Raw genomic sequence first — 6,990 nt, forward strand, 5'->3', positions numbered from 1 at the left:
AAACAAAATGGGAAAAACAATCACCCTGAACCCCCCTTCCTGGTCAAGGTACTAATTCCACCCGGGCTTCTTGCTCGATCATCCGGCTCCTACATACATATTCTTACACACTTCCAACGAATATTTATTATCAGTTAAGCCCTGATTCAGGATCCCAGGGTGGGGATCACCCTGTGTCTAGGTCCCACCCTGGGGGAAGGAGGGAGGACAGAGAAGAGATGGGTGGAGCCAGTTCAGATCTTCCCAGGAAACCTGCCTTCTGCCCGGCGGTTGTGTGAGGCTGACACCTAGGATGTGGGGCAGTGGGGCTTGTACACACACCGGTGCCACTGCCCCACGGAGACATCACCTCCTTTGGCTGTCACTGCCTTCTTACAGCACTGGACGTCCAGGGAGTTCTGCCAGCAGTTCCTGGTCTGGTTCACAAGGGGCAGTATGGTAGCTCTTGATAGGGGTCTTGACGTCTTCTGCCACAGAGCTGACCCCTAAAGACACCACTGAGGCAGCCTGCAGCCCCACGTGACCCTCAGCCAAAGCACTTTAAAAAAAAATTTGAAGTATAGTTGACACTTTGAGAGAGAGAGAGCACAAGCAAGGGGAGTAGCAGAGGGAGAGGGAGAAGCAGGCTCCCCGCAGAGAGCCGGATGGGGGGCTCGATCCCAGGACCCGGAGATCATGACCTAAGCCGAAGGCAGACGCTTCGCTGACTGAGCCACCCAGGCGCCCCTGAAGCACTTTTTAACCGGTGTTCCTCAACCAGCCTCTCGGAGCAATTTGTGGCAGCCAGTGACAGAAATGGGGTTACTGCCTGTGCTCTGCCAGCCTGCGACTTAACCTGGGACTCCTTCTGAATCCATAAAGGACACTAGAAGTCATCTAATCAGGACCCTTTCTTGTATATGGCTTATTCTGTGCCAGACACGGTGTCAGGCAATTGAGAAACAGAGATGAACCAAAAAAAAAAAAGAGCTCTGACCTCTAGTTATGAACAGTCTGGTGCCTAAGACAAATGTAAAGCATATAGTGTGATAGGTGTTAACAGAGACAGAAATTCAAAGTGTTGAGGTGACTGCTGTCCCTGGGGAGATCAGGGAAGGCTTCCCAGAGGAGACCCTGCAGCTGGCTGTTTCCAGTGGAAAGAATGGAACGGAAGTGGCAGCTTGGCAGGTAAGGTTGCTGAGGTAGTCTTCTCTGAGGGCACAGGCTGGGCCCCAGCCCCCAGCCTCTAGCACCGCACTGCTCAGGATTTTAGGCAGGCCTCTGCCAGGAGACCCCGAGCTCTTTATCCAGCCGGCTTCCAGAACTGCTCTTGGCCCAGGGTTGGGATCACCAGATTTAGCAAGTAAAACTACAGGACACCCAATTAAATTTGAATTTTGGCTAAGCAGTCAATATTCCGTAGTATAAGTATGTCCCCAGAATATGAATAGGACATACTTATATTACAAAATATTTGTTGTTTATCTACTGTTCGAATTTAACTGGGCATCCTGCATTTTATCAGACAGCTCCATGTAAAGTAAATACAGATTTGTGGGAGTAAGCAAGTGGGAGAAGAAGGGAGGAAAGAAGAAAGGAAGGGCCGAAGAGAGCTAGTTCGTTGGTGCAGTATGAAGAGGAAGACTTGCAGATTTGAGCAAAGCAGATTTGTCAAGACCTAAAAACCACACAAAATCTGGCCTTCACATAACTTCTCACTATTTCCTTTCTGTTTTCATTCTTCCAGTTTTATTGAAACATAATTGGTATATAGCACTGTAGAAGTTTAAGGTATACAATACGATTTGATACATGTATCTCTTGCAAAATGATCATCGCAGTAAGTTCATTTAAAATCCATCACCTCACATAGTTACATTTTTTTCCTGTGATGAGAATTTTTCCGGTCTACTCTCCAAGCAGCTTCCAAATACACAATGCAGCACTGCTCGCCATAGTCTTCACGTTGTGCGTTACAGCCCCATCTCTGTTTGCAGTTCCATATAGTGCAAGATAAACAGTTGTTTCCCCCTTTTCCGTTAAAAAGTCTGCCCCCGTGTGGTAGGAAAAAAGAATCAGGCCAGAAGCTTTAATTCTGGTCTTTCAGCTCTTTGGGGCAAAAGGCCCCCACAAAGGCCAGCGATCCGGAAAGCAGAATGTGATGCCAGGAGTTTGTGTGTTGGTTTCTCTGTTTAAGTGGGGGGACAGGGGAGGAATGAGCAAGCGATGAACAGACCATATGAAGAGTATTGTTAAAATAGCTTTAAAATTTTGCTCAAAACACACTTGCAACTTTGTACAAACCAGCATAATCTGTTTCCAAGCTGTTTGGGTCAGAAAGCAAGTTAAGAGACTTGCCTAAAATTCACGCAGGAGAATATTTAAATTGACACCCACGTTACAAACAGTCAAGTACCATTTGAACGTTGTCATTAAAAAGCCACCGAGGGGATCTTGGATGTGAAGGAAGCCTGGTTTGCCGGCGTCTTCTAGTCATTAACCTTACTGGCTGGTAGCCCGATGCCCAGGCTGAATCCGCCACTTCCCAGGTAGGGGGTCGTCCTCCCCAGTGGAGGCTGCTCACTCTCCCCAACCATGAGAAGAAAAGACCAGGCTGCCATTTGCCTCAGCTCCAAACTTTCCACGCTGCCATCATCCTGAGTAACTCCCGTGCCTATGCGGACCCTCCTCCGAAAACCAGGCCTCGGGGTTCCCGCCTCTCCTTTCCTCTAGGGCCTCACTCACGACCTCACAGCCCACGCCCATGGACGCCCCTTCAGCTTGGCCGCCTCTGGGCACACCTCCTCTTTTGAAATCTCCAACTCCAAAATGTCACTCTCAGACTGGGCCAGGACTTTTTGGGCCTTCCTCCTTTCTCACTTTCCCATTAAACCTCTTCCTTGAACTTCCAGTAGACTTCCAGAATCCTGAGCCGTCCCCATTTTCCCAGCCTCTCCACCCCCTGGTGACTTCACATCCTTCCCTCAGCCTGGACTCCACACAGGATCCCTCGAAGTGCTTTCTCAGCAGCACCTGAACCCCTCAGCCTCTGTCAGCCAGCCCGGGCCCTCCGTTGTGTCCCCAGTCCGACCCCCCGTCTCCCCCTCCTTCGGGGGGACGCCCGGCGCTGAAGCAAGAGGCCTGGCGGGGCCGCCGGGTGCCCTGGGAGCTCTCCTTCAGTTCTTGCAGGTGTCCTTCACCAGCCAGCTCTCCCTGCCCTTCTGCTCTTCCAAACCGCCGAGGCCTCTAGGATCTCAGAGAACTGGGGCGACGACACCCCTGCTGAGGGAGGTCGTGAGGAGCAGCTGCGGGGTGTCTGGAAGCGGTCGGCCCCCACGCACACCGCTGCTGTCCTGACCTGACGGCCGCTTGCCCCCAGAACCCACCGCCATCTGCAGCTCCCTCACTCCGAACAAATGCCCTTCTGTCGCGGAGGGAAGAGAGGCGCAGGGTATCGGGGAGCTGGGGAGCTGGGCCCTGCTCCACCTACACACTTGACCCATCCCTACCCCCCTGGACTAACTCTCCTCTAGTATCAGAGAGTGAGGGGTCCCTCCTCCCGGGCTCTGTCCATCCCCTCTCTCCCCTGTGTGCTCACCCCAGCTCCTCAGCTCCCCTGCCCCACTCAGCCCTCTCCCCTTGTCTGCGCTTCCTCACCTCCCTGACCGCCACCCCACGTGCAGCTCGGTCTCTGCGCTCACAGCCCCACTGCGAGGTCACCAGTGCTGCTTAGAGCCGTTGCGTGCTCCTCCGCTGTCCCCCTGTTCACCCCTGTCTGACACTATGGGCCACTCCCATGTTGAAGTCTCCGAGGGCTCAGTGCTGGCCTCTCTCCACCCCTCTGTCCACACTCTCAGCCAGTGAGACCTCCTTCTGGACCGGCTAAGGTTGACTGTCCCCAGGTACCGATGTCCAGCCTCGCCCTCTGGCGTGGGCTGTGGAGCCCTTAGCACAGCTGAGGCGAAGGGCCCTTTAAGACAATTACAAGAAACATTCGTTTATTTTCACATCTATCTGCCGGACAAGGGCATTCGGCTACTAGCTCCCCTCACTCCTCTGCTGAGTCCAAAAGCGGCCTCCACCACCTCTTAGCTCTGTGAGCTGGATTAAGTTGCTTGACCTCATTAGCGAAACGAGATTACTAAAGTGTCAACCTCAATGGGTTGCAGCAAGGATGAAATGAGATAATCCGCGTAAAGCGCTTAGTGCCCCGCCTGGCACGTGTGTGGTGAACACTCCCTGTGTTTTATACTCCGTGGGTCAGTCGGCCTGGGTCTGAAGTCTGGCCCTGCCGCTTCCCCTCGGTGTGTCCCCAGAGCAAGGGACGTCACCTCTCTGCACCTCGGTTGTCTCCTCTGTAAAATGGGGAGAGCGGTATCGTCCACCACATCGGGCTGGGCTCGGCATTCAATCAGTGGACCCCGTATAGCACGGAGAAGAGTTCTCATAAAGGATTAACTATTAATGTCACAAAGTTATCCCCGGAGAGGCGAGGAATGCATTTGAGAGCCTGTCAGAGCACAGCCATCTGGATCTCGTTCCTGGTTCCCCTTGCAGTATACTAGACACATGCACACGTGCTCCTCGAGGCCAGCCAGGAAATGCGAAGTGACAACAGGCCAACAGCTATCACCTGGCACAGCCCAGTGTCAGGCCGCTTTGGGGGCAGCTCTCGTGCGGGAACAAGAGCCCGCGCAGCAGTCTCCGGCTCCAGGATTTCTTACAGCTGGACACTGCTACGTGACACTCCCCTGAGGTCCAAGTGGCCTCTCCTGGACTGTCAGCGGCCTGTTCTTTCTTATCTTGAAACTGTCTCCGAGGCCCTAAACAAGGATCTGCTGTTCTTATTTTTAAAGAAATGTAAAAAAGTTATTAACCCTTAGCAGCCCTGTCCCCTGCTGCGGCTGGGAATCCAAGTGCTTGCAGAACACCTCCAACAGGCCCTCCGTGCTGCCCGACCACCCTGCACCTTCTCCCTGGTCAACTTGTGCTTTTGCTTTCTCCAAACTTCCCTCGCTCTCCTTACGCCTTGCGTCTTGCCATCTCCCTGACTCTCCTGGCCCCACCCCCTCTCTCAACGGATGACGGTGCCCCCTACTTCACAGAGAAAATGGAAGCTCGCAGATACAAAACAATCACTCCATGTCGATAAATTTAACAGTATGTTCTGTCCCCATCCTTCTGGATCTATCGGCAGCATTTGACACGGTTACTCTGTTCTCCTTGACACACTTCCATCCCTTGGTTTCAAAGATGTTACAATCTCTTGGTTTCCCTTTCCCCTTACTGCTGGTTCCTTAGCATCAAGTGAACTTTGAATGTTAGAGAGTGCCATGGCTCTGCCCCTGGACCTCCTCTCTTTACCTGCCTTCACTTCCTTGATGACTGCATCCAGCCTCATGACATCACCTGCTGTCCTACTGTCTATACATTGATGACTCCCAAAATTGTATCTTCAGCCAGACCTCTCTCCTGAACTCCAGACTCATTCTGCTGCCCACACACTGGGTGGCTGAAACAATAGACATTAACTTTCTCATAGTTCTGGAGGCCCGAAGTCCAAAACCAAGGAGTGTCAGGGTTAGTGTCTGGTGAGACCTCTCTTCCTGGCTTGTAGATGGCCACCTTCTCATTGTGTCCTCACATGGCCTTTCTTGTGCGTTTGTGTGCGTGGAGAGAAAGAGAGCTCTCTGGTGTCTCTCTTCTTACGAAGATACCAATTCTACCATTTTGGGGCCCTACGCTTTTGATTTCATTTAACCTTAATTACCTCCCTAAAGGCCCTATATCCAAATAGTATCACCTTCAGGGTTAGGGTTTCACCATATGATTTGGGGAAGGACTTAATTCAGTCTGTAACAGATTATCTAACAGACATCTCAAGCTTAATATGTCCAAAATGGAACTTCTGATCAGGGGCACATCCAAATGTCTGGGTCCTGAAACATACAATTGGGGGCCCTTTCTTTAGGAAAAAGAACTTGAAAATAACCTACTGGGTGCCTGGGTGGCTCAGTCAGTTAAGCGTCTTCCTTTGGCTCGGGTCGTGATCCCACGGTCCTAGGATCAAGCCCCACGTGGGGTTCCCTGCTCAGGGGGGAGCCTGCTTCTCCCTCTCCCTCTACCTGCTGCTCCCCCTGCTTGTGCTTTCTCTCTCTGTGTCAAATAAATAAAATCTTTTAAAAAAAGGAAAAAGAAAATAACTTACTAACAAATTGCTAGAGCATAAGCAAATGAGAGACCTAAGCATCATTAGCTTTACAGTAAATGGGCCTCTGCTGCCGATCCTTGCTCCCCTCCTCCCCCCACACACCTGATACTCTCATAGCCCTTCCTCCTCTAGTCTGTGGTAGCTCCGGCCTTCAAGCTGCTCAGGCCTACACACTTCGAGTCATAGTTGACTCTCCTCTTTTTCTCTCCCCCTACATCTAGTACATCAAAAAAAAAAATCCTGCTGCTTCCACTTTCAAAACATGCTCAGAATCTGATCACTTCTCACCATTGCTACCACTACCGCCCTGTACTAAGCCATGATCAGCTCTTGCTTGGAATATGGCAATGGCCTCTAACTGGTGTCATTGCTCCCACCGTTGACCTCAAATGTCTATTTTCAACACAGTGAGACTTTTAAAAATCTAAACCAAATCATGTTAGCCCAAAGCCCTCCAGTTTTCTTGTTCAACAGACATAATCAAGGCACCATTCTAGGCCACGGGGGCACAGAAGTGAAAAAAACGGGTAAAAAGGTCTGCCTTTATGGAGCTTACTTTCTAGTAATGCATTCCCCACTCATTCAGAGTAAAATCCAAGGTCCTTATAATAGATTTTCCTTGTTTACTTGTTTATTGTGTCTCCCCTGACTACAATGTAAATTGCGTAAGGTCAGGAATTTGTTGGTCTTTATCCTTAGTGCCTGGCACATGTTAGATATTTAATAAATATTTGTTGAAATTGTGAGTGATGGGGCGCCTGGGTGGCACAGCGGTTAAGCGTCTGCCTTCGGCTCAGGGC

At 51.1% G+C, this 6,990-nt stretch overlaps 1 pseudogene; it reads right to left on the reverse strand.

The window, feature by feature from the left end:
- Positions 1–233: 233 nt before the first annotated feature.
- On the reverse strand, positions 234–5,380 carry LOC117797390 (annotated as a pseudogene).
- Between the last annotated feature and the right edge of the window lie 1,610 nt (positions 5,381–6,990).

The sequence above is a fragment of the Ailuropoda melanoleuca genome, chromosome X (genome assembly GCF_002007445.2).
Source record: "Ailuropoda melanoleuca isolate Jingjing chromosome X, ASM200744v2, whole genome shotgun sequence".
Taxonomy (NCBI): Eukaryota; Metazoa; Chordata; class Mammalia; order Carnivora; family Ursidae; genus Ailuropoda; species Ailuropoda melanoleuca.